Raw genomic sequence first — 27,493 nt, 5'->3', positions numbered from 1 at the left:
GCTTAGTGAAAGATTTAAGCATATTTGACTGGTAAGATGATGAAAGAGCACGATATCCGTCAGCCATCTAGGACGACAGTAATATGGCGGCCTGGATTGCTAAGATCGTTACAGAGCGTTGGAAGAGCCGTTCTTCGAGTTACCAGAAGGCGTTCGGCTCTCCTAACTAGGTGCCCTGGATACGACACTTTGGCGAGGGTTACAAGAGTCCTTCGGAGGAATAATGTGGCTTCAGCAAGGCAGATGACGTTCTTTACATTTCCAACAAGTTTACTAAAGCTAGAAGTACGCGCCCTCTCCCTCGGGGGGAGAAGCGGTTGTAGAGCTGGCGGTAGCTGCTGTGCTTAGCGCTGTCCGAATGCGGGGCCACTTTGGTGTGGTAAGACATTCCTGACGGGGCCGTGCTGCGTCAGGAGCTGCAGCGGTAGACTGTTGGTGTTACGCCGGTAGCGAGAGCGCTGGCTCAACTGCAGAGCGAAGTGGCAAGGCCGGGTTTGGCGGCAGGCGAAGCTTGGTGGCAGTTGGCCCTTTGCGAGGAGATTGAGGTATCCAGGTAACAAACAGGACCTGCGTCTGACTGGCACAGCTGTCGCTAGTGGACGTCCAGAGGCTCGGAGGAGGGTAGCGCCTCAATACAACTCCACGGTCCATCAGGCTGGATGCCCTTGGCAGGCAAAGCGGCGGCGAACTCTCAGCGTTGTCTTGCACGACGACGGACTTGCTGTTCGATGACTTGTGATTCGACCTATGACCAGCTTGGCTGAGCGGTCAGTACGTTTTGCGGTCCTGCGGCTACTATAGTCCGATCCACGAACGATGGCTGTTCGTGTATGTCGTGGCATGGACGGGGATGGTATCGTTGACGATGCCAAGCAACAGTTGCGCTACGCGCAAGCGCATGCTTTCCACTTGAAGGAAGTGTATATCCTGCATAATTTATCACTTACCACCTTCATCAGCTTTAACAACAAGCAACAAATGAAATAGCAATTCAATTAACAACTTGCTACTGTCACGATAATGCTCGCATTAGTTACGGCAATCAGAGCAGAGTGCTCAGAACATTACTGGACGCTCTTTGGCTGTCGGAGTGTGCGTGATTAGGTGCACGTCATGCTGTCGTCAATAATATCACCATCGTTATATCGCAGTGAAGGTATTTAAACCACATATGGTCTATGTTTACATAGTCAGATTGGAAGGAGTGGAGACCGTCTCGTAAGAACGTATCAAGCACTCGTTAGTTCCAAAGTGGTTCATTTTATATCAATAAACTTCTGTTTAATTTTTGCAAACTGGAGTACGTGTAAAGCTAAAACTGATAATAGTGCATGTTCTTAAATATACAATGGGTCATCAGCCATGTACAGCCGTCACTAAGACTATGTCGTTGTTCATACTGATAATTATAGGTTTCCCCGGGCAGCACGTTGGAGTCTCTGCTGCGCCGACCCCGTACAATCATCTGGGTGAAGAGGCATTCTGCATATTGACCAACAAGTGGATGTCACTCGACAGTCCCCGTTAATGAGCTTTGGCTTTAGTTTCTGAATCTTCAATAGATTAAGAGTATATAGAGTGACCTCCACAAAAATTGATATCCAGCCCTCCAATCGCATTTGATTATTTCCTGGTTCCCCATGAAGTTCAGATACCTGTCAGGAAACAACCAAATGACTAGGAACTAACTAAACGTTTTCTAATTTAGTTGGTATCGATCTCCTCTTTTTTCTTGTATTAGAAAGAATTAGGGACACAAGGAATGCTTTGTCTCCGGTGGAAAGAACGATTATCCTAGCTGAAACAGCTTCAGACACTGCTGTCTGTAGCAGCACTAGTATTGCGACGAGTAATAGTCAGACCCGTATTCTGTAGACGGGGCCCAGGAAGCAACGCGGCTGGGTGTACTTTTATAACGAAATGCCCCCGCTGCACGCCCCATACGGTTTTATGCGGGCCCTGTACCGAGAGCGCGCGCCACGACAGAGCCATGCTGGTAGAAGGAATTGCCTATTAAGAGAATAATTTTCTGCGGGAAATAGAATACCGTAACTAAGTTTGGTGGCACAGACGCAGCCGGATATGGATTACTTGGCTCCAGCAAACACTCTGCGCGGAAACGACGCGTGCCAACATTTGTAATTCTACTTGTTGCTTTCAGCCCCCCCCCCCCTCCCGCCTCTCCCCTGTTTTAATGGCGAACGTTGGCAGAATGCACGTCTCTGCTACACATGAATATGCCCACAATTTAACGTCAGTTCATTTGTCACTCTGTCGCATAAACAGCTCAGATGTAGAGGCTCTTTTGTCCGTCTCTAAAGGGCTTCTTTCGAGCGTGATGCCATAAAAAGACTGGAGTGGAAGGCGAATGGGATGCGGAATGCGAATATAAACATTAACTGTCGAGTTAAGTACTTTCATTAAATAAAAAATAAAGCTGTGAAAGCGTTTGGCCGTTGAAGTGGGTAACACGAAACTATTGTTGTAGCTCAGGAATGGAAATTATAATGGCTAATGTCGCAGTCTCTTAAAGGGCAATACTTCTGAGAAATGCTCATCCACTATGGGGGTTACTGCTTTAGTAAGCCAACAAGAAATTTAGCTATCTGACTCGCTGCCTCCGTATTTTATCTACATGGCCTTTCAGCTAAAGTCTCTCTAACTGAAATACAAGGTATGAATCATGTTTACTTTACTGTTGAAATTTTAATAGCAATGTCACGTTAGCTACATTTTCCATGATCACCTACACGATACATCGGAATGACGCGAAACGAGTGAATTTGCTGGTTATTGACTTAATTTATATTTAAATACGAGATTATGCTTCCCACTTACAGGTGACTAGGCATAATAGTAACCAATATATACCACTACACGTAATATTAAGTGAACGACACTTTTATAATTGAAATTTCTTCTGTAGCAAGGAGTTACCCTAAAGGCATCTTTGTAGCTTATTTTCAGATTTAGTTTTAATATCTGTCGAACATTTAATATTGTGTAAAACTGACTTTGACATTGAAAGGGGTGAATTATGCTGCCACAAAAATGTTTGGTCGTTTACCAACTAGCATTAAAAGTCTGAAATTTTTAAATGACAGCTCCTTCTACTCAATAAATGAATTTTTTGATAAGAGGTAATAACTGAAAAAATAAAATAAAAAATATAGAACGATTATGTCTTGCAAAGAAACTTACGTTAAATTGACACGTTCCACATCATTAGGAAATGTATTTATAATCTACGGGACAAGTATTAATGAAATAAAATGTAGAGATCAAAGATTTTGGTATATGCACTGTTCCACAATTTCTAAACTGCGGAAGATTTTAATTAAGCTTAATGAAGGTCGCATTTTTTTTAGAAAATAATGATTGCTTGTGTTCCTTCTTCTTCCCTTTCTTTTTTCCCTTCGGTTTTTCTTGCCACTGGTACCGTGGGTCACGACCTATTGATCATGTACCGCCCATGAAAGGACGGAAAATTTAATGACAGAAAAGCTCGCGCGTCACTCATAAAACACCTCTTTTAATAACAGGACACATAATCAATGAATAATGAAACTAAGAAACGTGTAAACTGCAAAGAACCCCTGTAAGGGGTTCTTCCAGGAATGAATCAACATGCATGCTCGCAATTTACAATTTACGGAAACACACCCAAACACACACATACACATTATCAAGGTGTTAGAGTACTGATCAAAGGAAACGCATGAAAATTTGTGTTTTGGGGTACATCTAAGATTGATTTAAGTTTCATGTTTTTTAAAGTTGATGTTAAATATTGTTTCTTTTTCTTTCAGGTTCGATTAATAAATATATAAAAATTTGAAATAGAAGAGTAACGTCGCATATCACTGACGACTATATTTCATGTCGTATGTATAATTTTCTATTTCCCTTACGAAATTTCAAATTCAGTGCATGGCTATTACGAATAATAGCTGCAGTATTTTCATAGTTTCTTCTAAGATATTGAATAGGTTGAATTTTCTCATTTTGAGAGTACTACGGTTCATCTGTTTCAATATTAAAAAGCAATTCCAGAGGCAGGATCACATAAAACAATACTTTATTTAAGACAACCGGTCTCAACAGACTTTTCTGTCATCTTCGGGTCTTCAATTTTTGTTTCTTTTTCTCTTTTCGTAAACGAGTTCTTCTTGCGTGTGAGGTTCAGCATAAAAGTTTACAACAAAAATGTTTAATACCTGAATATGCAGCAAAGTCTGTTGAAATCCATTGTCTTCAATAAAGAAATATTTTATGCGATCTTGGCTGTTGTTTTTATAGTGTTGAGTAGGTGTCCAGTATTTCTTGTGTGGATTGCTACATCTGGTTGTAAGAAATAATTATGACCTTACCACGAAATGTGCATAGTAGACGATGAGTGAAAACGTCTAAAACCTATTATCTATAAATGGCAGTGCAAGAGTTGGAACACAACAGAACTATTTATCAGACAAGAAGATACAATACGCCAGTATTGGAGACTTTCTTGTCTAGTGGTGTTTAACACATTCTACAGAAACCTTCTTTATGTAGCGATAGTAAAACGACAGAACGCAGGGATACGTTTCTTATCCAACTAAGCTACTATATAACTCAGACTTTTAGTGTCTGTCCTTACATTAATGTTCTGGAATGATAAGAAACTTTTCCCTTTAAGCATTTGCCTATTTTTTTAATTAATCTCATTCCATAACATCTACAGGAAATGTATTCGCAGTTACGAATATGGACCACTTTCGATGTATTAGAATTCCTGTCCAAGAGGGACGTATTTAGTTTATTGGGAGTCAAGGGCTTGGTATCGACGAATAAATACGAAATAAGAGTACGATACAATGTTCCTGCGGACATGTGTCCATCATGGCCAGATCCTAAACATCCATGTGTCGTCGTCCACGTGTCTCAACCTGCACGTCATGTGTATTCCCGTCCAGGAACAACATATTCATTGAGAGTCTGGCACTGGCGAATAAATATGGAATGGCAGTGGCTATGTTATTAAGAAGTACTTTACAATTATTCTTCGGACTTGTACGCATATCCGAAGGAACATTACATTATGCTTCTTAATAACAGAGGCACATGGCTATTCATTCAACTTGTCACCCCGATTGTCTTTATTATGGGAAAATACCTTCCCAGACTACCCAAGGACAAGGAAATGTAACAAACCTCAAAGAGACGTAAAAGTGGTACAATGTAATTTGCCGTCCTTTGGAGAACCTCGCATAGCATGCCGCTCATCCACTACATCCAGTGGACCAGTACATGAGGCAAACTTCGGAAAACTGACCGTCAGTAATCTCATCCGTACTGCAGTATATCACTGAAAACGTAAAATAACTCAACTATCAAAAAAAAAAAAAAAAAAAACACCCACACAGAGAGAGAGAGAGAGAGAGACAGAGACAGAACCGAACAATCCACGGCAAGTATCGTAAGTGAAAGGAAGAAGTGTTTCCAACAAAGACAGACAGTGTGAGGTGTGAGGTGAGACATTCCCGATGACATGACGGCATGTACCTTCGAAAATAGAGAGTGCTGCAGCTACACTTTAAGGGGAAGGAAAAGAAAAAAAAAAGGCGCACAGCTAAGAAATTACCCAAATGGGACGGAAATCGGTAGAAGTGATGCACACTTAGAAATGAATGATTACAATTTCAGAAAAATTGAATGATTTTTTCAACAGAAAGAGTTTCACAAATTGAGCAAGTCAATAACGCATTTGTCTGGCTGTGGCCCGTACTGAAGCAGTTATTAGGTTTGACATTGATTGACAGTGTTGTTGAATCTTCTCCTGAGGGACATCGTACAAAATTCTGCCTAAATGTCGCGTTAGATCGTCAGAATCCAGAGCTTGTTGGAGGGTCCTGTCCATAATGCTCCAGCGGTTTTCGGTTGGGGAGTAAATCCAATGACCTTTCTGGCAAAGGAGGATTTGGCAAGCAGGAAAGCAAGTAGTAGAAACTCTTGTCCAGGATGGCCTGCTGTGAAGGGTAACAAAACGGGGAGTAGAATTTCGTCAACGACCTGCTATGAAATGAAATGCCACCCCAGACTGTCACTCCTGGCTGGTGGGCAATATGGCAGGCCACAGTCAGACTGATATCCCACCGACGTCGGGGGCATCTTCAGACAGATCTGAAGACGTGTCAGGAGATCTAACATACCGGCTGGGCAGAATTTGAAACGATATCAGTCAGGAGAACATCTAACAACTCTATCAATCAACATCAAGCCGAATAACTGGTTGCATAAGGACCACGAATGGATCAACATGTCATTGACTTACCCAATTTGTGAAGATCTTTCTCTTGAATAAATCATCCTAATTTACTGAAAATGCTATCAATTGTAGCTTCCTGGCAGTTTAAATCTGTGTGCCGGACCTAGACTCGAACGCTTGTCTATACATGTACATATACATCACACATACCGATTTCCGTCGCATTCGGATAATCCCTTCATGTGGCGTCTTTTTTGGGTTGGAGTCTATTTTCAGTGCAATACAGGTAGAAAGATAAATAACGTCAGGAAATGAAATAAAATTCAATCAGTAACGAGTCACCGGAGGCCATGGTTCCTGTATGTCAAAATATTCAGGTAACATCCCTCTACAACCTCTGAAATTTGCCGTTGGAGTTCTGGTTCACACTGGATATTACTTCAGGTAAACCTTTCTTTTTTTTCTTTTTGAAGTCTTCTAAACCGCCTTCTTGTAGCTGTAGTGTAGAAGATGACGCATAGTTGTTAATATGATTAACCTGATTTCATTACATGAATGAAGACAGAAATTTCAGATAAATTTTAATTTATGCATAGAAATAGAGATATTTTATTTTCAAAAGAACCATCCACCTTTCGAGGGTATATATCTTTTACGTACAGGCACAAGTCACCTTGGAGTTAATTTTACAATTACATCTTGATTCAGTTTTCTTATGAATGGTCAGTGAACCCCCTTCAGGTCGCTCACAAAGTTACAGGCGATGATCAAATCCGTCCCATAGGTTTGCGAACATGTCTTGAGTTCCTTCATTCACCACTGTTGCTGCGTGGCGTCGCAGTTCAGCCGAAGTTGTTGGGACGGAAGGCACATAGATTGAGCCGCTGCAGACACAATTATTATTTATTTATTGAACTACACGACCGGTTACAAAGCATTGGAACTCTATCCTCAGTTGCTAACGTTTAATTAAAATGAATGGCGGTCGGGTTAGTCACTATGGAAAGCGAAGCTCACACCCTCCTATCCGTAAGGGAGCTACGAGCAGCCAGCGCCTCAAGTCATCGAGGTCAGCAAGAAGCTGTGAAGCTGGTCGTGCAGTTAAATAAATAATAATAGTAATAATAATAATAATAATAATAAGAGTAGTAGAAGTAGTAACAAAATCACGTACCGTGTCAGTTGGTGTTGGAGGGCAATGTTGATACGGTCACCGAATTGTTTGATGTCTAGGATGAATAGTGCAGTAACGACGGAAACAAAGCCACACAGACGAAACGGAAATGTAACTATTGACAAGGAGAACATCTAAGACCTTTGGCTGCTATGTAATCACTATCTGTTCACAGCTTGTACAGAAACCAGACGGCACTTATATGACTCCAGGAGCATGAGAATGAAACACTGGTTAAGAAGAGAGAGAGGCAGGGTTGTTGCCCATCCCCAATGTTATTCAATCTGTACATTGACCAAGCATTGAAGGAAACCAAAGAGTGGGTATTAAAATTCACGGAGAAGAAACAAAACCTTTGATGTTTCCCGATTTCATCGTAATTCTGTCAAAGACAGCAAAAGAAATGAAACAGCAGTTGAACAGAATGAACAGCATCTTGAAAGGAGGATGTAAAACATCAACAAAAGCAAGACAATAATGACGGATTGTAGTCGATTTGAATCAGTTGACTGAGGGAATTGGATTAGGAAGCGAGACACTAAAAGTATTAAAATGTGTTTGGTATTTGGGAAGTAAAATAACTGATGATAACCAAAGTATAAAGGATATAGAATATAGACCGGCAATGGCAAGAAAAGCGCTTCTGGAGAAGAGAAATTTGCTAACATCGAATACAAATGGTTCAAATGGCTCTGAGCACTATGGGACTTAACTTCTCAGGTCATCAGTCCCCTAGGACTTAGAACTACTTAAACCTAACTAACCTAAGGACATCACACACATCCATGCTCGATGCAGGATTCGAACCTGCGACCGTAGCGGTCGTGCGGTTCCAGACTAACATCGAATACAAATTTAAGTGTTAGAAAGTCCTTTTTGAAGGTATTTGTCTGGAGTGTAGCCACCTATGTAAATGAAACAAGGGCGATCAACGAGTTACACAAGAAGAGACTAGCTACAGATGCTACAGAAGAATGCTGCAGATTAGATGGTCAGGTCGTGTAACTGATGAGCAGCTACTGAACAGAATTGGGCAGACAAGAAATTTGTGGCACAATTTGAGTAAAGGAATGAATCGGTTTTCAATACACGTTTTGAGACACCAAGGTATCATCAGTTTTGTTTGCGAGACATATTTTGTGAAACAATCATCTACGAATTGAATACAGGTGTGCAGGAATGGAAACAAAATGAAGGTCTTATTTACTTCAAGAGGGAGAATCAGAGTGGTAAAATTCAGTGAATGTGTGATGTTGTTAGAACCTTTTATGGCCTAAATAATGGTGTGAAAATTACTTCAACAGTGAAATAAAGTAGCCTTTTAGCTCGCCCAGGAGCTATATTTTGCTTGTAAGTATTAAAAAGCATCACTTACATTCGACATAGTTAATGTGAGATCGATAACTTTCCGAAAAGTAAGTTCAGTTCACAAGCCGTCAACACGCAAAAAATGGTTCAAATGGTTCTGAGCACTATGGGACTTAAGATATGAGGTCACCAATCCCCTAGACTAAGATCTACTTAAACCTAACTAACCTAAGGACACCACACACATCCATGCCCGGGGCAGAATTCGAACCTGCGACCGTAGCAGCAGCGCGTTTCCGGAGTGAAGCGCCTAGAACCGCTCGGTCACAGAGGCCGGCGTCACCACTTACGTGTTCCTGCTGTCACAGACGCGCTAAAGCGGCTGCATTACTCACAATCCTCTTTGGACAACTAGCCGGTTCAGAGATTTATATCATTTGTTGTGGTACCAAACACATGCGCATTTTCTTCTAGGGTTCTCAGTCGAGGACAGCTTTTGAAGGAGGAGGAGGATATTAGTGTTTAACGTCCCGTCGACAACGAGGTCATTAGAGACGGAGCGCAAGCTCGGGTGAGGGAAGGATAGGGAAGGAACCATCCCGGCATTTGCCTCAAGCGATTTAGGGAAATCACGGAAAACCTAAATCAGGATTGCCGGAGACGGGATTGAACCGTCGTCCTCCCGAATGCGAGTCCAGTGTGCTAACCACTGCGCCACCTCGCTCGGTCAGCTTTTGAAGCAGATGTTGCTGAGTACAAACTAATCTCTACTATCGCAATAACTGGAGCTCTTTTGTATTCATTTAAAATTCATACAACACGTTCTATTAGCACAAAATTTTATATTTCAAAAATTCTTGTTACTTATCCTCTGTACTTTTATTAGTTACAAAATAATGTGTTTTATTTGTACCGGGAAAATACTTCTGCTTTGGTATATCAAGTATTTCCTGGACATATTTTAGAATTAAAGTTAATACTTACTATATTACAGTCATGTTCAGAAGAAACACAACACCTTGAACGACTAGAGATATGGAATCCATGCTCACAAGACATGTAACTTAGTCTGTTCTGTAGAAATTATTAGCATTCGAACCATGTCGGTCCACGGGTTCAAGATCAACAGCGATATCGCGGCTCAACATCATCTACTGGTAAAATATGCCTGCGGCTCTCGTTGTCGCTAGAAACCGACGGTAAGGGAACGTTGTGACATGAGCAGACGTGCATGATGCCTCGCAGACGTATGCGCGAACCGTATTATCAGATCAGTGAGTTTGAAAGAGGGTACATTGCTCATTGCTGGCGTGAGAGAATGTGATGCATCCAGCCGGGAAAATGGTTCACGGAAGGCCGTAGAAAACGACGAGATGGATCAGATCGTACCACGAAGACCACACCCCAAGATGATCGACACTTCATCCGAATGGCACTGCAGGACAGATCTGCATCCTTCTCGGCTCCGGCGCAACAGAGGAACAGTGTAACATATGGTGCACTATCAGGGTGACATTCCATCGCCGTTTATTACGGCATGGATTACTTGTGCGTCGTCCTCCGTCTATCTTTGACGAATGTCCAGAAACACGCTAGACGGCATGATATACGGAACGACATCACTGGGGACAGGAATGATTTCAGATAGTGTTTCGGAAGAATCCACGTCCAATTTGCTTGGGTACATTTTGGTTCGCCGCAGACAGGGGGAACGTCATCACAGTAACTGCATTCGCACAAGGCGTACAGCGCCAGCTCATAACATTATCGTGTGCGGTGCTGTAAGGGAGAATCACTGATCGTAGTTGGAGCGTGTCCAGGGTGCCATGACCAGTGTGACCTGCGTGAATAACATCCTGCGACCCAAAGCCATACCCTTTCTGCACAACACCCTAGATGCCATTTTTCAGCAAGACACTGCAAGAACACATATTGATGCACGAACACCTGCCTTCTTGGTATCACAGGATGTCAGCCTTTCGCCCTAGCCCTCCAGACCACCAGACTTGACGCCAATCAAAAATGTGCGGGATATGGTGAAACGACGGTTTCAGCTCTGTGACCCAGTGCCACCCATCACAGATGAACTTTGGAAATAGGTGAGTGCAGCGTGGATGAATACACCACAGGAGACCATTGGCGCCTTATAAGCGTCGCAAATCACGCATGGAACAAGTTATCACTGCCCATGAAGGACGCTGCGCCTACGAGGCAACAGGACACATGCTGAACCGAGCTGACTGAAATGTTAACCATTTCTGCAGTGCACACTAACGTGTACGTCCTCTAACTAGTCGTTCGAGGAGTTCTGTTTTTTATAAACTTGACTGTATTTACAATGGATCTTCGTTAAGATTTTTAACGATTTTAAGGAGTCTTCTGAAGTAAATTCGCGGAGGCGGTCACTCAAAGGTGTCGGGAATTCCTTCCGTAACAATAATGGCTTTGATCAGTAAGCCTTCGGATTTTCTTGAGGTACCGATGAAATGTTTTACGACCACCAAATTTCTTAATTTGTTGGAGCGGAATTCTTCTCCCGAGTAACAGCTTTTTAATTACAGCTTTGATCACTTTATATTTTACATGAAGACTGTATAAAAAAAGCTCAAATACGCTACGAGCCTTTCTAAGCATTATAAAAATATTTAAATCCTTCCCCAGTCTGGACAAACAATGGCTTAATGCGCAATCTCCGTAGAATGTTGAGCTGCAGGCATTTAAAGTTTCATTTCGCGTCGTTATTTGTACGCTTGGACTCACTATGTGTCCGTCTACGGAGTGCATAAAATTTGATGCATTAAATATTTTACAACGCCTCTACAGAATTCTTTTTCAAAGGGTTTATGGTCGGTTGGATAACTTGAACAGAATTTACAGAGATGACACATCTAATAACGCCGTTACTTCATCCGTTAAATTGATGGCCGTACTTGATGGTTACTATAGCAATTACTAGGAAAGTGCACAACGTACGTCTTGATTCGTTGGATATTGGAATGACCTGTGGTGCATTACCTTCACGGATAAGGCATAAATTACTGCTGTAGTGGACAGTGCAGTTTGTCTTAAGTCTGCTGTTGTCACAACCAAATTGTCATTGGGTGAGGTTTTGAAAGCTCACCGGATAAATCATTAGTCACGTATGATAAAATTAACGAGTAGGTACACGGAGATGACTAAAGTCATGATATAGTTTTATGCACATATATAGATGGCGGTGGTACCGCGTACAAAAGGTATAAAAAGGCAGCGCATTTGTGGATCTGTCACTTGTACTCAATTAATTCATGTGAAACCGTTTCCGACGTGATTATGGCCGCACGACGGGAGTTAAAGGACTTCGAACGCAGAATGGTAGTGGAGCTAGAAGCATGGGACATTCCACTTTGGAACTCGCTAGGGAATTCAGTATTCAAAAATGGTTCAAATGGCTCTGAGCACTATGGGACTTAACATCTATGGTCATCAGTCCCCTAGAACTTAGAACTACTTAAAACTAACTAACCTAAGGACATCATCACACAACACCCAGCCATCACGAGGCAGAGAAAATCCCTGACCCCTCCGGGAATCGAACCCGGGAATCCGGGCGCGGGAAGCGAGAACGCTACCGCACGACCACGAGCCGAGGGCGAATTCAGTATTCCAAAATCCACAGTGTTCCAAAATCTATGTGTCAAGAGTGTGCCGATAACATTACATTTCAGGCCTCTCAAATGTTCAAATGTGTGTGAAATCTAATGGGACTTAACTTCAGGCATCGCCTTTCACTGCGGATTCCGCAGCTCATGGTCTAGTGCCTATGGATCACGGGGTGCTGGGTTCAATTCCCGGCCGTGTTGGGGATTTACTCTGCCCGGGGACTGGGTGTTAGCGATGTCCTCATCATTAAATCATCATCATCATCATCATCATCATTCGTGACACTGACTAGATTGGACTGCATAAAAAGTCTCACCCCAGACAACGCAATGGCCGACGGCCTTCGCTTAACGAACGAGAGCAGTTATCAATGCCAAAAGACAAGCAACATTGCGGAAATAACGACAGAAAGCAATGTGGGAGGTCCGACGAACATATCTGCAACGACAGTGTGGCGAAATCTGGTGTTATGGGACTATGGCACCAGAAGACGCGAGTGCCTTTGCTAACAACACGACATCGCCTGCAGTGCACCTCCTGGACTCATGACAATACCAATTGGACCCCAAACGACTGGAAAACCATCGCCTGGACAGATGAGTCCTGATTTAAATTGGTATCAGATTATGGTAGGTTTCGAGTATGACCCAGACAGCCTGAAGCCATGGAGTCAAGTTGTCAACAAGGCACTGTGCAAGTTGGTCGTGGCTCCATAACGGTGTGGGCTGTATTGACATGGAATGAACTGGGTCCTTTGGTCAAACTGAACCGAACATTGATTGAAAATGGTTATGTTCGACTACTTTGAAACCATCTGTATCCATCCATGGACTTCATGTTCCCAAACAGCGATGGAATTTTTATGGACGACAGTGTGCCATGTCACCAGCCCACAATTGTTCGCGATTAGTTTGAAGAATATTTTGGACAGTTCGAGCAAATGATTTGGCCACCCCGATCGCCCGACATATGACATAATCGAGAGATCAGTCAGTGCATAAAATCCAGTATCGACAACATTTCTGCAATTATGGACGGCAATAGAGGCAGTATGGCTCAGTATTTCTGTAGGCGACTTCTTACGACTTGAGGAGTCCATCCCACGTTGAGCTACTGCACTAAGTCGGGCTGGTATTAGGAGGTATCTCATGACTTCTGTCACTCCAGTTCACCAAATAACACAGAAACTAGACTGTAGCTTGTATTGTATTGTGGGTCAACCGGGGCCTAGAAACGACGGAGAGGCTCCGTCCCCGCCGCTGCTGCAGTGGTCCACAACCCCACAACGACTACCGCAGTCCACTTCAACCCTCCGCCGCCCCACACCGAACCACTCTTTCAGGGTTATTGTGCGGTTCGGCCCCCGGTGCACACTCCCACCCTCCTCCTCCCCCCTCCCCCCCTGCACGGAAAGTCCACACCAGATGAGCGTAACCCCATATATTTCCGCGGTAGTGTAACGATGGTGTACGAGTACGTGGAGAACTTGTTTGAGCAGCAATCGCCGACATAGTGTAGCTGAGGCGGAATGAGGGGAACCAGCCCACAATGCCGAGGCAGATGGACAACCGCCTAAAAACCATCCACAAACTGGCCGGCTAACCGGGCGGGCAGACAGGAGCTTAGCTTAAGAGTGTAGAGTGGTCCGACGAGTCGCAGTCCCATTAATTTCGAGGATTCCGCTCATATCTAGGAAACTGCTGTTTCAATTCAAAAAAACTGAAATTTACAGTAAGATTAGCATTTAGTATCACTACAAATAAGACAGAAGGACAAACGTTAAGCTCTTGTGGTATTAATTTGAAATAATTGTGATTTTATGACAGTCTTCCGTAGCTTGTTCTAGGGATAGGAAACGCAAAGAATTTATGTACATTCTGACTAATTAACAAGATGGAAAACGTAGTTCATAAACAAGCTTTGTAACAGAATAATTAAGTATGAAACACTGTGAAAAAGGAAAGAAGTTTTCTTTCACTAAATTAAATGCAGTTATATTGAGAATATGATAATTTACTTTAGCTTTATAATTTCTCTCTTAAAATGTTCTTTCTTTTCGCTTCAGAGGATGTTTTAATGGGAAATATTCCACATTTATCCATTAATGTTCTTATGATTTTACGAATATTCTTGAATGTTAACGACTATTATGAAGGTTTAAAATATTTTAGAATGCTCTAGAGTAGTCCAGAGTGATCTAGATTACCGCAGAGTGTTCTTTCGCGTATTCGAATGTTCGGAATATTCTGGAATGTTCTAGAAAGTTCCTGACTTTTCTTAAACTTTCTTGAATGATTTGGAATGTTCTCAGCACTTTATAAAGAAGTCTGTGACATAGTACCTTACTTCAAATTTGTGTATTTTTGAATACTGCAGCGGATTTAGGAGAACAAAAAAGGTTAAAAAATGGTTCAAATGGCTCTGAGCACTGTGGGACTTAACTTCTGAGGTCATCAGTCCCCTAGAACTTAAAACTACTGAAACCTAACTAACCTAAGGACATCACACACATCCATGACCGAGGCAGGATTCAAACCTGCGACCGTAGCGGTCGCGCGGTTCCAGGCTGTAGCGCCTAGAACCGCTCGGCCACTCCGGCCGGGTTAGGAGAACATTTGAGCGCTCTAAAGTATTTTTGAAGGCGACATCCTAATATTTTTACGATTCTTTAATGTTTATTTTTAGTATTTTCTCCAATGCTATCGAGTCATCTGGAAATTTTTCACAAAACAAATGAAAATAAAGAGCACGCAAAGTCGGTCTTTTTTTCCTGTAGTTGAAGTTACAGAAATTTTCGGACAAGGACCCGATCCTAAGACCGCTGGATTACCGTTCTGTGCTCCTTACACTGCGCCAACCAGTTTTTGGAATACACACGAACGTAAATGCTTCTCCCTACCCCGCGTAAGTAAAGCTACTTTTTGTTCACATTTGGGCGTCTGGAGCTCCCGCTTCAATTATTTTCATTTCTACACAAGCCATGTATATACCATAAATCTGGACGAAATCGGTGAAGACGAATAGGTGGGGTCTGCTTGTTAGTGGTAAATTGCCAGACTCTGGTTCGGTTCCCGTCATTCCGGGGAAATTTGTGTCATTCCCTGTCGGGAATGTTTTTTGACGTGAAAAATGCTGAAATGCTGAGGTGCGCTGCGGTTCGGAATCCACATTAAACTGTAAGTCCCGCTGTAACAGCCTGGGTGAGTCAGTTTGTAGGTCAGAGGATGGCAACGTTGTACCACCTCCAATAAAACCAGCACTGTGGTATTCAAAACAATCTTCAAATTGCTGACTGCTTTACTAATGTAGACTTGAATTCCGTACCAGTATTTGTCGTCCGACCTTATTTCGAGACGATGCCCAGCCGGTAGGAGCTATGTTTGCTGTGAAGAGATGGCCGCTGTGTTTAGTAACTGTCGCGCACTTTAGGCCCATAAATTACCTATAAATTTTATCACGTCTTATTCCTGCTGTATTGTATACTCACTATAAGTACAATTTAGTTATTTTCTGTACTTACTGTTGTTGAAATTTTAATGGCAGCAGTGTACTCATGAACACGAACTCCCCCTGCCCCCATACAGTGATGTTTGACCAAAAACAGTCTTGGTCGCAACTTATCCTTTTATTATCAACGTGTTTCGCCTCAGTGGGGCATCTTCAGATTATCTTAAACTTTTCCTTTTACGACTTATTAAAGATAACAAAAGGGTTCTGTGCTAGACTGAAACACGCTTCGAAACAGATGAACCCACAGAGACCGTAATGAAGTCATATCAGCAGGCCAGAATGGCGCAATAGTAGAAGCACAGAACCATCAAGTTACGACGGTAGTACTGCGTATTATGTTTAAATGTGTACAGTTTATTGTGATTGTGGTCCTACCAGTGTACCATTTTGACCAGCAAGTACGACAATAAGATCTCTGCCGGTTCATATGATTCGAAGCGTGTCTGAATCTAGCACAGAACTGTTTTATGGGTTTTAAAATGTTTGAAATGGAGAACATCTCAGCTGATCCAACTGCTTCGAAACGTGCTTCACTCTAGCACAGAGACGATTCATTTATTTTATTCTTTTAAGGTATCGTAAAAGAAATTTTTTAAGATAATCTGAAGACGCCCCACGATGGCGAAACGCGTTGTTAGTAAAAGAATAAGTAGCAACCAAGGCTGCTTTTAATTCAAATATTCAATATGCAACTGCTGTACCAGACTGCCTTATGGGGTGACACACACACACACACACACACACACACACACACACACACACACACACACACATATATATATATATGTCGTTGAGTCCTTGTATGCGTCGCACTATTATTTGTAACTCATCGTATAATGTTTGTGACTCGATTTTTGACGCATGTTACCTTGCGCCGTAAAATCGTCTGTGGCTCCCAGGAACAATCCACGTATAGGTAAGGTCAGTTTTAGTTTTGAAAGGTCCTTGCAGAATGTGCAGCCACTTTCCTTACAAATTCATGAATGGCTTGTAGGCACGATCAAAGTGACTTCAGTCAGGTTCACACGGCTTACTTCCATTCTGAATCGCATATATTTTATGTCAAATTTCTAGATCCACATGAGGTTTATAGGCTTCTTTTGCGGGACGGACAACAAACCCCTTTCACTCATCGCGCTGGTTCTTGTAATGTGGTTATTCTGGAATATACGAATGTCAGAGTGTTTAAGCTTTCACACGAAGTTGATGATAGTTTCCTCAAGCTCGTCCTGCTTCTGTTTGGGGGCAGACGGTTTATACGGCGGGGACGCTGGTCCACTCATCATCGTTTCAAGTTTATGGTGGTATTCGATCCGTGGACATGGTGCTGAAGCGGCGTATCCCCTCACAGTGCTGATGTATGGCTACCGGCTGCATATAATTTACATAGGGGAAGTACGGGCCTGTTTTATGTGTAATGAGAGTGGATACCTGCGCACAAATTGTCCGCGTCTTGTCACGGTCTTGAAGGGCAGTATGAACACCGTAAAAGACTAACTTCAGCAGACCTCGTTCCACAAGTGACATCCATTGTGCCTAACCAACTTCCTGAGTCGCAACGCAGGTCATTGCTTGATGGTACTAGTGAGTTTCCCCACTTCATCTCGCATAGGTACTTTGAAGCTGTAGTTTCGTCGACACCAACTCCACTTCAAAACAAGTGTAGACGGAGGCAAGATGTTGGAGGAGTCAGACGGTTCTTCTTCTTCCTTCCTCCACTCTACTGAAACGACTGCATCGAAGGAGACCCCTCGCATCACAGAGTTCCAACCGGATGATAACATGGGGACTAAAATCATCCCGCTCCCATGTTGAAATGGCCGCGCCATTGTTATTTGGAAAACAGCGTGGATTCACATTAGTCTTCTTATCCTCTCGAAGGAAGTCGCCTCATCGTGGTATAGGGGCATTCACAATATTGTTGCTGTGTGAAATATACTATTTGTATAAAGATTCAAATTCCACAGAACACTGGTAAATGACTCTCCACTGGCGGGAAACAGATTTAGGTCTTTTGAAGATCATAAAGACATAGACACGATCTTCTTGAATGGGATTCAGAAATTTCTTGCGGATGTATAAACGAGATTTCGAAATACTTTTACCGATGGTTGAGGTTGAGGGACGCATTTCGCAGTGTGACGACAATTTCAGACTGCTAAAATCTGCTTCCCTCAGATTACCAGTCGCAATTCCCGGTCTTAATTCACTGCAAGTTCTTCGAACAACGGGCAATGATTTACTTTAACTCTGATGTATAGTAATGAATATGACCAATAACGAAAGTTAGAAACCTCATCTTCAGCCTGTGACGTGAGACTTACACTTTGAAGTAACCAAATAGTATCCCTGCAATTGTCTGAGAATAACTGCCTAGTGAAGAAACATGCGGCTCCAAAATATGTGGTGTTTTATTTTTTATGCTTCAAGTAAAACGTTTTCCGAAATACTAATTCAGCAACTCTGCTTCGTTTACATACAGCAGGTTCTTTCATCGGCGCAGCAGACGGCTCAGCATTTAGCTTTCTGATTTCCTTGTATCAGACCCAGATATGAACACGATTCTTTATGTGGCATGTCGGAGAATTCGGCTATAAAAAGTTCGCAACAAACAGTTTTGGCAGTAAGTCTCAATAATTCATCACAGTGCGTACTAAACTTCAGAAGAGGAGTGCTACAACACGAGATAATCCTGAAGACCAAGTGTGTCATTTCTTGTTTTTTATTTGTGCCACTTCTGCCAGCATGCGATACTTACTGAACAGATGACACACACGGATACCAGTGATTCGCCGGCCCGTGTGGCCGTCGGTTCTAGGCGCTTCAGTATGGAACCGCGTAACCGCTACGGTTGCAGGTTCGAATCCTGCCTCGGGCATGGATGTTTGTGATGTCCTTAGGTTAGCTAGGTTTAAGTAGTTCTTAGTTCTAGGGGAGTGATGACCTCAGCTGTTACGTCCCATAGTGCTCAGAGCCATTTGAACCATTTTTGAACCAGTGATTCACGTACAATATTTTCATTGGTTGCACCACGATGTAGTCCCATTACTGCCACGAGACGTCACTGCAATTGCTAATTCTATTGGAACATATAATATTCATGCATCCAGACAACTTTGCTGCTGTGTGTTGCTTACATCGCATAAATAATATGAAAATGATAGTACTCACTTACTTAAAGTGGTTCTCTGACCAGTCAAGTTGTCTGGTCGTAGAGACTCAATGCTACCCTGTGAATCCAGGCCGGGTCGCTAATAAATCTATAAAGTAGTTGCGTGACCTGATGAACTCATGTGTGACAATTACAGAATTAGGCTTATCCTGACTTTTCTCGATTTAGTTTCCTAATTTTTAGCCCGAAGAATAGACTCCACATGTAAACTGTTCAGCTCTGAAATGACCTGCATAAGAGCGTCGCGGCGTATGGGATAACTATTGCAGCAGTTGCTGTCGATTCGGCAGCATCAATGCAAAGTGCAATACCTCTGAAACGAGGTAGGCAGAAGATCAATGAGTTGCATGCGTTGGTGAGGGGTACGGCAAGCTGGATGCACGTCGCACCACATTGAAGGCAACCGGAAAACCGGAAAAATTACGCAACATTTTGTGCATTAATGGGAGATTCCTACTACGAAGAAACCTTACAACACAGGACTTCAGCCGCCCCTCCACCTCCCTCACGCCCTTTATCTCAGAGCAGCACTTACAACCCACTTACTCAGTCTGCTGGATATATTCCAGTCTGGGGCCTCCTCCAGAGTATTTAACCTCTACAGCTCCATCTAATAACATGGAAATAAATCCCTGACGTCTTAATAGGTGTCCTATCATCTTGTCCCTTCTTCTCTCAGTATATTCCTTTCCTCACCAATTCTGTGTTGACATTGTCAGAAAGAATTAACTTTGCTGGATAATCATTCACTTATACATCAAAGCTTTCCTTTACCTCATATTCTAATGTTGTGCCGGTTAACCTTGTCGTTTCTCTACGAGATCCGCCTTTCTCATTTATGACGCGGAATGTGTCCGTTACATACATCTGCTTCCGATTCATTTCGCTTGGACAGGGTTTGAAATTTTGAAAATTATTTTACATTTTTTCGCATTTCTTATTCATGTGTCGCTACGCATTAAACAGTTGTAGTCGCATGTAACTGCTATATTCGGTTTGAATTACCCTGTGTAACGAGTCTCTTGTTGCATCTGCAAACAGACCTAACCACCCGTCCCCACACACTTCCCACACGTTACGAGTGCTGACGTGGCTGTGTAAGTGCGAGCGTGCGAGACATCGAGCAAAGATTTGGCTAAAGTCATAAAGTTTCAGAGTAATGTGCAGCAAAGATATACCTGTACATATACAAACGCTTTTCGGCTTTCGGCAAGATCTATGTGTCGTATCAAGGGAGCCCCTTTGGCCCCATAATTTGCTGCAGCACAGATCATATGAGTATTTCATCTCAAAATATATATGTATTTCATCACAAAATGAATATATGTATTGCATAAAGTGATCCAGAGCGTAACGTCTATAAGTGCAGACGTTTTTGTATGTGGTACTTTAATAAGTACACCGGTCAGTGTGTCGGCTGTCTTTTCTCTGTGTCCAACAATCTTCCCACAAATACGTCACATAATTCAGAATGAAATTTTCATCTGCAGCGGAGCTTACGGTGACATGAAACATTGTGGCATATTACCGGGTCGAACGTGGGTAGCTCAGTCGGTAGACCACTTGCTTTTGAAAGGTAAAGGTCCCAAGTTTGTCTCGGTCTGGCACACCGTTTTAATCTGCCGGGAAGTTTCACGTCACGTTACCCGCTACCTGATGATTTCTGCACGGTTGAAACTGCTCTACTAAGTGGACTACACTTGTCAATATAAGATAATCCTTTCCCATCCACACGTCCACACTTCTTCAACTGACCTACTGCCCAGGGGAAAGTCAGTATTAAGGGCTTGATCCAGTCACATGTTCTTGGAAGTACAGGGTGGCAGTTATTGAACTACATGGAAAAAAAACGTTAATTAGTAACAAACTACGGCATGCACACACTTTATTCAACATGTAGACGTCACTACAGATTTTCGCACTTAGGTTATGACATGTTCGATATGCCTGCCATCATCGGAGATGATGTGGCGCAGACGAACTGCGAAATTCTACATGACGCGCTGAAGTGTCGGAACATCGATGTTGTCGATGTCCTTCTGAATGGCTATTTTCAGCTCAGCAACGGTTATGGAGCTACTGCTGTACACCTTGTCTTTAATATACCCCACAAAAAGGAGTCGCATGTTTTCAGATCCAGAGAATAAGGCGACCAATCCAGGCCCATGAAACTGGCCTCTGGGTATCCCAGAGTCAGAATGCGTCCCCAAAGTGCTCCTCCAGGACGTCACTCTCCTGCTGTGATGGGGTCGAACTCCGTCTTGCGTGAACCACATCTTGTCGAAAACAGGGTGACTTTGGATAATGGCGATGAAATCATCTTCCAGAAGCATCACGTACCGTTTGGTAGTCACCTTGCGATCAAGGAATGTTCTCACCGATTATTCCGTGACTGGACATTGCACACCACACAGTCACCCGTTCAGGGTGAAGAAACTTCTCGAACACGAAATATGGAATGTCAGTCCCCCCAGATGCGCCAGTTTTGCTCATTGACGAATCCATCTAAATGAAAGTGGGCTTTGTCGCTACACCAAATCATCACATCAAAGTCTTGTTCGTCAATGGAGTGGACAGTAATGTTGGTGAAACATGGCGCGGGGGCTTAAGGGCTGATAGGTTTGAATTTTACGTGGGAAGAGATTCATGTCTGCAACAACAATTTGACGCTGTGTCATCTGCTTGATTACCACCTGTTGTGCAGATACTCTGATTGATTTCCAGGGCTGGTCTGAAACCTAGCGCTCTTCTCGATGTTTTCAGGTGTTACTCGGTCTCTCAAACTTGCTAATCAAATTCTTGATTGTTAGCTCACTAGGACCGGTTGTCTTCAGCTTGAACTCCGTCGCAAACTTCCTTTGAGCCGCAGCTGGGCTGCTGTTGGTCGCATAACAGGCCTTCACAAGTGCTGTGAGCCCAGGAACGCTGTACCATGACATTTTCACCAGCAAATGGCCGACAGCAACAAAGCGCGTGCGCATGCGCATACTAATACTCTCATGCCCCGCTGCCAACCGTGTAGTTTGAACGTCCTATGCAAACCATTCAGAAACTGTGACGATTTTATTTCATATAGTTCAATAACTGTTAGCCTGTACTAACCAAATTAAAACCATACTGCTCATAAAAGCTATAATTAGTAGTCTGCAGATGAAGTTAATATTAATGTAACGTTGTTCTGTACATTGTTCTCAGTACCAATAAAAATGTCTAAAGTTACTCGTGCTACACCCTGTATATAACTGAGTAGTATTAGGGTATCATATTTCTTTGACAAAAAAAATGTGATCAAATAGTCATCAAATTTCTTTGACAAAGACCTGTGACGTGGCGGTAAAAGGGGCTTTTTTAAACTGTCATCACATTTTTGATCAAAGTTCAAGCTGACGTTCAATAACGACTTGTTATTTAGCGATGTAGTTGCTTGTACCACAATTGCATTGTATGAGTATTTTGCCGGCCGAAGTGGCCGAGCGGTTCTAGGCGCTACAGTCTGGAACCGCGCGACCGCTACGGTAGCAGGTTCCAATCCTGCCTCGGGCATGGATGTGTGTGATGTCCTTAGGTTAATTAGGTTTAAGTAGTTCTAAGTTCTAGGGGACTAATGACCTCAGAAGTTAAGTCCCATAGTGCTCAGAGCCATTTCAACCATTTTTTTTGTAAGCATTTGGAAGAGAGTCAGTTTAAAAAAAGGGAGCATATTTGGTTTTTACGTCGAGATTGTAATAGCATTCACCAAAATTTTTTACGAGAGCTGCAAGTGGAAGACGTCAAGTCTTACATAAATTACTTACGAATGGATGAGAGTGCGTTTCAGTGGTTGTTCAGTAAAGTGGCTCCTCATATTACAAAGAAGAATAATCATTTGTAAAAACCAATACGTACAGAAGACAGGCACTCTATAGCACTGCGATTTCTTACTACAGGAAAGAGCTATTCTAGATAACAATAGAGAGACCTATCCCAGCTAACAATACATCACTCGAATACGACAGTCCACACTAACCAAAATAATTGAGTGAACGTGTGAAGCTATTTACAAAGCACTGAAGGAGAAATATTTGAAGGTAATTGAATGTTTTGTTCACTATATAGGCATTAAAATTTTTCGTTTTTGAGTAATTTAATTAATACAATTAGTGCTCCAAGGACTTTTTAACTTATGGCACCCAGAATTCAGATTTAGACAAAGTACAATGGAGACCTAAGAATTTATTTTTATTTTAGAGTGTGTCCTCCTCCTCTATTCTGGCTTGATGAAAAGCTGCCTGGATGTTTCTAGATATTGAAGTGGATGGCTGTAGCTGTGATTGTTGATTTGAAGTCGCCTGCATCATACCCACCTTCCTATCAGCGCACGATTAATAGCATGCATTGTGCCCACCACAGTCGAAGCAATGTTATTAAAAAAAGTCGAAGAAACATACCAACTAAACTTTTCAGCCATGTTTGCAAACACAGTACACCCTACAGACGTCAAATAGCTGCAGTGACGCCAGCGCTCCAAGTGGCTTTATTTCTAGTTGTAGTGAACAGAAGACGAACGACTTCAAATCTACAGTGATCATATTTCTTTAGCGAAAAGCAAGATTTGACAAAGTTCCCTATTACACTACCAAATTTATTTGACATAAATGTTTGATAGATCAACTTTGAAAATTGACATGATAGTGTAATAGCCGTGTAAGAAAACCACGGCCAGAGTCCTCATTTACATTTGACGTTATGGATTCTTGCTTCCATTAGGGGAATTGTACGTACACGATCTCACCCCTACCGAATGCACCTGCGTCGAATTACGCTTCTTTTCTCTGGACGGAGCTACTTCTTCTATTAACGCTACGAATCAATCGCAAACACAGTACATCAATTGCAGCGTAACATCCGAAGACGCTGGTTCATGAGTATTGTGTAAAAACCACTGGCCAGACTCAGTGAATCAGTGTGGAATGGAGAAATTTGCCAGTCGTCCCGCCGCGTGCCACAGGCTCAAATGGCCACTCGCTTCGCCCCGGGCATCCGACCCGGCGCGTGCCTTTGGCCGCACGCGCTCCTTTGTCAATGGCAGGCAATTACACGAGCGATTCCCGCGCGGATACGGCAGCTAACAACGGCTTACGCGGACCGCCGCGTACTCTATGCCCGTAGATAGCATCGCACCTGCTCCGGATGGCCGCCGACTTGGCCGCGCGTTAATGGGCCCACCGGTCGTGACGATGTCCTTACGGCTCACTCGCAAGGCTGCACGAATGAGCGCACCCAGTCGTGTTCTGCAGCCTTGCAGACTGCTCGCTAAAGAAGGTACAGAATGCTCATTATATTCCACTTGCCCACTGTACTTAGGAGAGATACCTTACCTTTTATACAGGCTGGTCAACTGCCCCTACCGCTGTCGTTATATGCAATTCACAATTCATATCTGCCCTTCAAAAACCACGCGCGAGATTTTCCTATTCTCTCGCTCGCTAAGCGCAAAATATTGATCCTACAGAAAAAAAAATGAGCAGGACCTTCTTTTAGAAAATTTAGTCAAGTTAAATTTCCTACTGGGATGTATTTTCCTTCGAAGCCACAGAGTTCGAGTTATTAAAAAAAAGGGGTTATTAAAAAAAATAAAGGTACAAAATTGACCTTCAGACGCACATCTAACGCCGCACTCATCCCTCACCAGTTAGGATTTCTAGTACGTTATTCTTGGCACTCCCTCCTACCACCGTACAAAAAACCTGTACTAACTATTCACGATATTTAACCTTTTATTGATCTCCATTTTTTCTGTAGAACATAGCTCGTAGGGAGCGAGAGAATATGGAATTCTCGCGCGAGGTTTTTGAAGGCCAGATATAACATTGCAGGCTGCACGAAACATCGACAGAGGCTGCTGAATCGTGATGTACATGTTGTAACAACCACAGGCAACAGTTCAGAAGATATGATTACTGGAGATACTACAGCTCATAGAATATTAATTCAGTTCAGAAAATCACCTTAATACAAAATACTTAACTTCGGAGGCATCCATGCCCACATGAGCGTCAATATACAATCAACACTGTCGTAGAATACAATGATAACTGTTTAGTTTTCCAGTTGTCAGTTTTTTGACTGCTTTGATACGGACCGCCCCGAATTCCTCTCCTGAGCTAACTTTTTCATAAAAGAGTAACTCTTGTACCTACATCCTCAGTTACTTGCTGTATTTATACCAATCTCTGTCTTCCGCTATGGTTTTTATCCTCTATAGCTCCCTCCAGTACCATGGATGCTATTTCTTGATATCTTCAGAGCTGTCCTGCTCGTCCTTCATGTATGTGTTTTTCATATATTCTCTTCCTTGCCCTTTCTACGGAGAACCTCGCCATTCCTTACCTTATCATCCTACCTTAGCTTCTGTAGCACAACGCCTCAAGAGGTTCGATTCTCTTCTGCACCGGCCGGGGTGGCCGAGCGGTTCTTAGCAGTCTGGAACCGCGCGACTGCTACGGTCGCAGGTTCGAATCCTGCCTCGGGCATGGATGTGTGTGATGTCCTTAGGTTAGTTAGGTTTAATATTTTTTAAGTTCTAGGGGACTGATGACCTCAGAAGTTAAGTCCCGTAGTGCTCAGAGCCATTTGAACCATTTGATTTTTTCTCTTCTGTACCGGTTTTCCCACAGTCCATGTTTCAGTACCGCGCAATGCTGCGTTCCAAACATACATTCTCAGAAATCTATTCTTCAACTAGAGGTCTATGTTTGATACTAGCAGAGTTTTCTTGGTAAGAAACGACGTTTTTGCTAGTGCTAGACGGACTTTTACGTCCTCCTTGCTCCTATGGTCATGAGTGGTTTTGCTGCATAAAGAGGAGACTTCTCGAACATCTACGTCGTGATCAACAATTGTGTTGTGGCATTTCACGCTGTTCTCGCTTCTGCTTATTCATATTACTTTCGTCTTTCTTCCATTTACTCTCAATTCATATTCTGTATTGATTAGACTGTTCACTCCATTCAACAGACCTTATAATTCTTCTTCACTTTAACTGAAGATAGCAATGTCATCAGCGAATATTATAATTGATATCATTTCACCTTATTTTTAATCGCATCCTTGAACCTTTCTTTTCAAATGGTTCAAATGGCTCTGAGCACTATGGGACTTAACATCTGAGGTCATCAGTCCCCTAGAACTTAGAACTACTTAAACCTAACTAACCTAACGACATTACACACATCCATGCCCGAGGCAGGATTCGAACCTGCGTCGCGCGGTTCCAGACTGAAGTGCCTATAACCGCTCGGTTACACCGGCCTGCGAACCTTTCTTTTATTTCCGACACAGCTTGTTCGATGTACTGATTGAACATTAGGGGTGCAAGACTACATTCCTGCCTTACACCCCTTTCGAATCTGAGCACTTCGTTCTTGGTCTTCAAGTCTTATTGGCCCCTCTTGATTCTCTTACATATCGTCTATTACCCGTCTTTTCCTATATCTTACCCATATTTTTTCTCAGAATTTCGAACATCTTGCACCATTTAATATTGTCGAACGTTCTTTCCTATGAATCCTATGAATGTGTCTAGAGTTTATCTACTCTTGCTTTTATTATCAAATGCAAAGTCAGAACTGTCGGTCTGGTGCCTTTACCTTTCCCAGAGCAAACTGATCGTCATTTAACAGAGTCTCAATCCTCTTTTCCATTCATCTATGTGTTATTGATCTCAGTAACTTGAAGAGATAAGCTGTAAAACTAATTGTACGATAATCCCCGCAGCTGACAGCTCTTCCTATTTTTGTGATTGTGTGGATGACATTTTTCCGAACGTCAGATAGTACATCGCAAGCCTCATACATTGTACACACCAACGTGAGTAGTCGTTTTGCTGCCACTTGTCCCAATGATTTCTTCATTATTCGATCTTAAATCTTCCAGAGCTCTTTTAAATTCTGATACTGAATCCCCTATCTCTCCCCTGTCGACTCCTGTTTCTTTTTCTATCACATCAGACAAGCCTTCCCAGTCGTAGAGGCTTTCAATACGCTCCTCCCATCTATTTGATCTCACCTCTAAATTTGTCAGTGAAATTCTCATTGTACTCTTAATGTTAAAGCCATTGCTTTTAATTTCACCGAAGATTGTTTTGACTCGATGCTGAGACAGTCCTTTCTACAATCATTTCTTTTTCGAATTCTTTATATTTTTCTTTCCTAACGGATTTTTATTTCTGTATTCCCGAATTTACCTGCGGATTTTTGTACAGCTTTCTCTCTTCCAAAGCATGAAAAGCAAAGATCTTGCACTAACAGTGCAAGAGGTCCGAGCAGATGTAATTTCGATGTATTGCTCATGCGCTGCCTGCGATATGCAAGCTATAACAGAATCTCTGACCAGAGAGCAGTGTTGACTGCAGTAGGAACTGTGTAGCTGTAGCAGTAAGTTGTTGCTAGTCTGCAGTCTGCTC

The sequence above is a fragment of the Schistocerca cancellata genome, chromosome 5 (assembly GCF_023864275.1).
Source record: "Schistocerca cancellata isolate TAMUIC-IGC-003103 chromosome 5, iqSchCanc2.1, whole genome shotgun sequence".
In the NCBI taxonomy this organism is placed as follows: domain Eukaryota; kingdom Metazoa; phylum Arthropoda; class Insecta; order Orthoptera; family Acrididae; genus Schistocerca; species Schistocerca cancellata.
Note: the sequence above shows the minus strand (reverse complement) of the source record.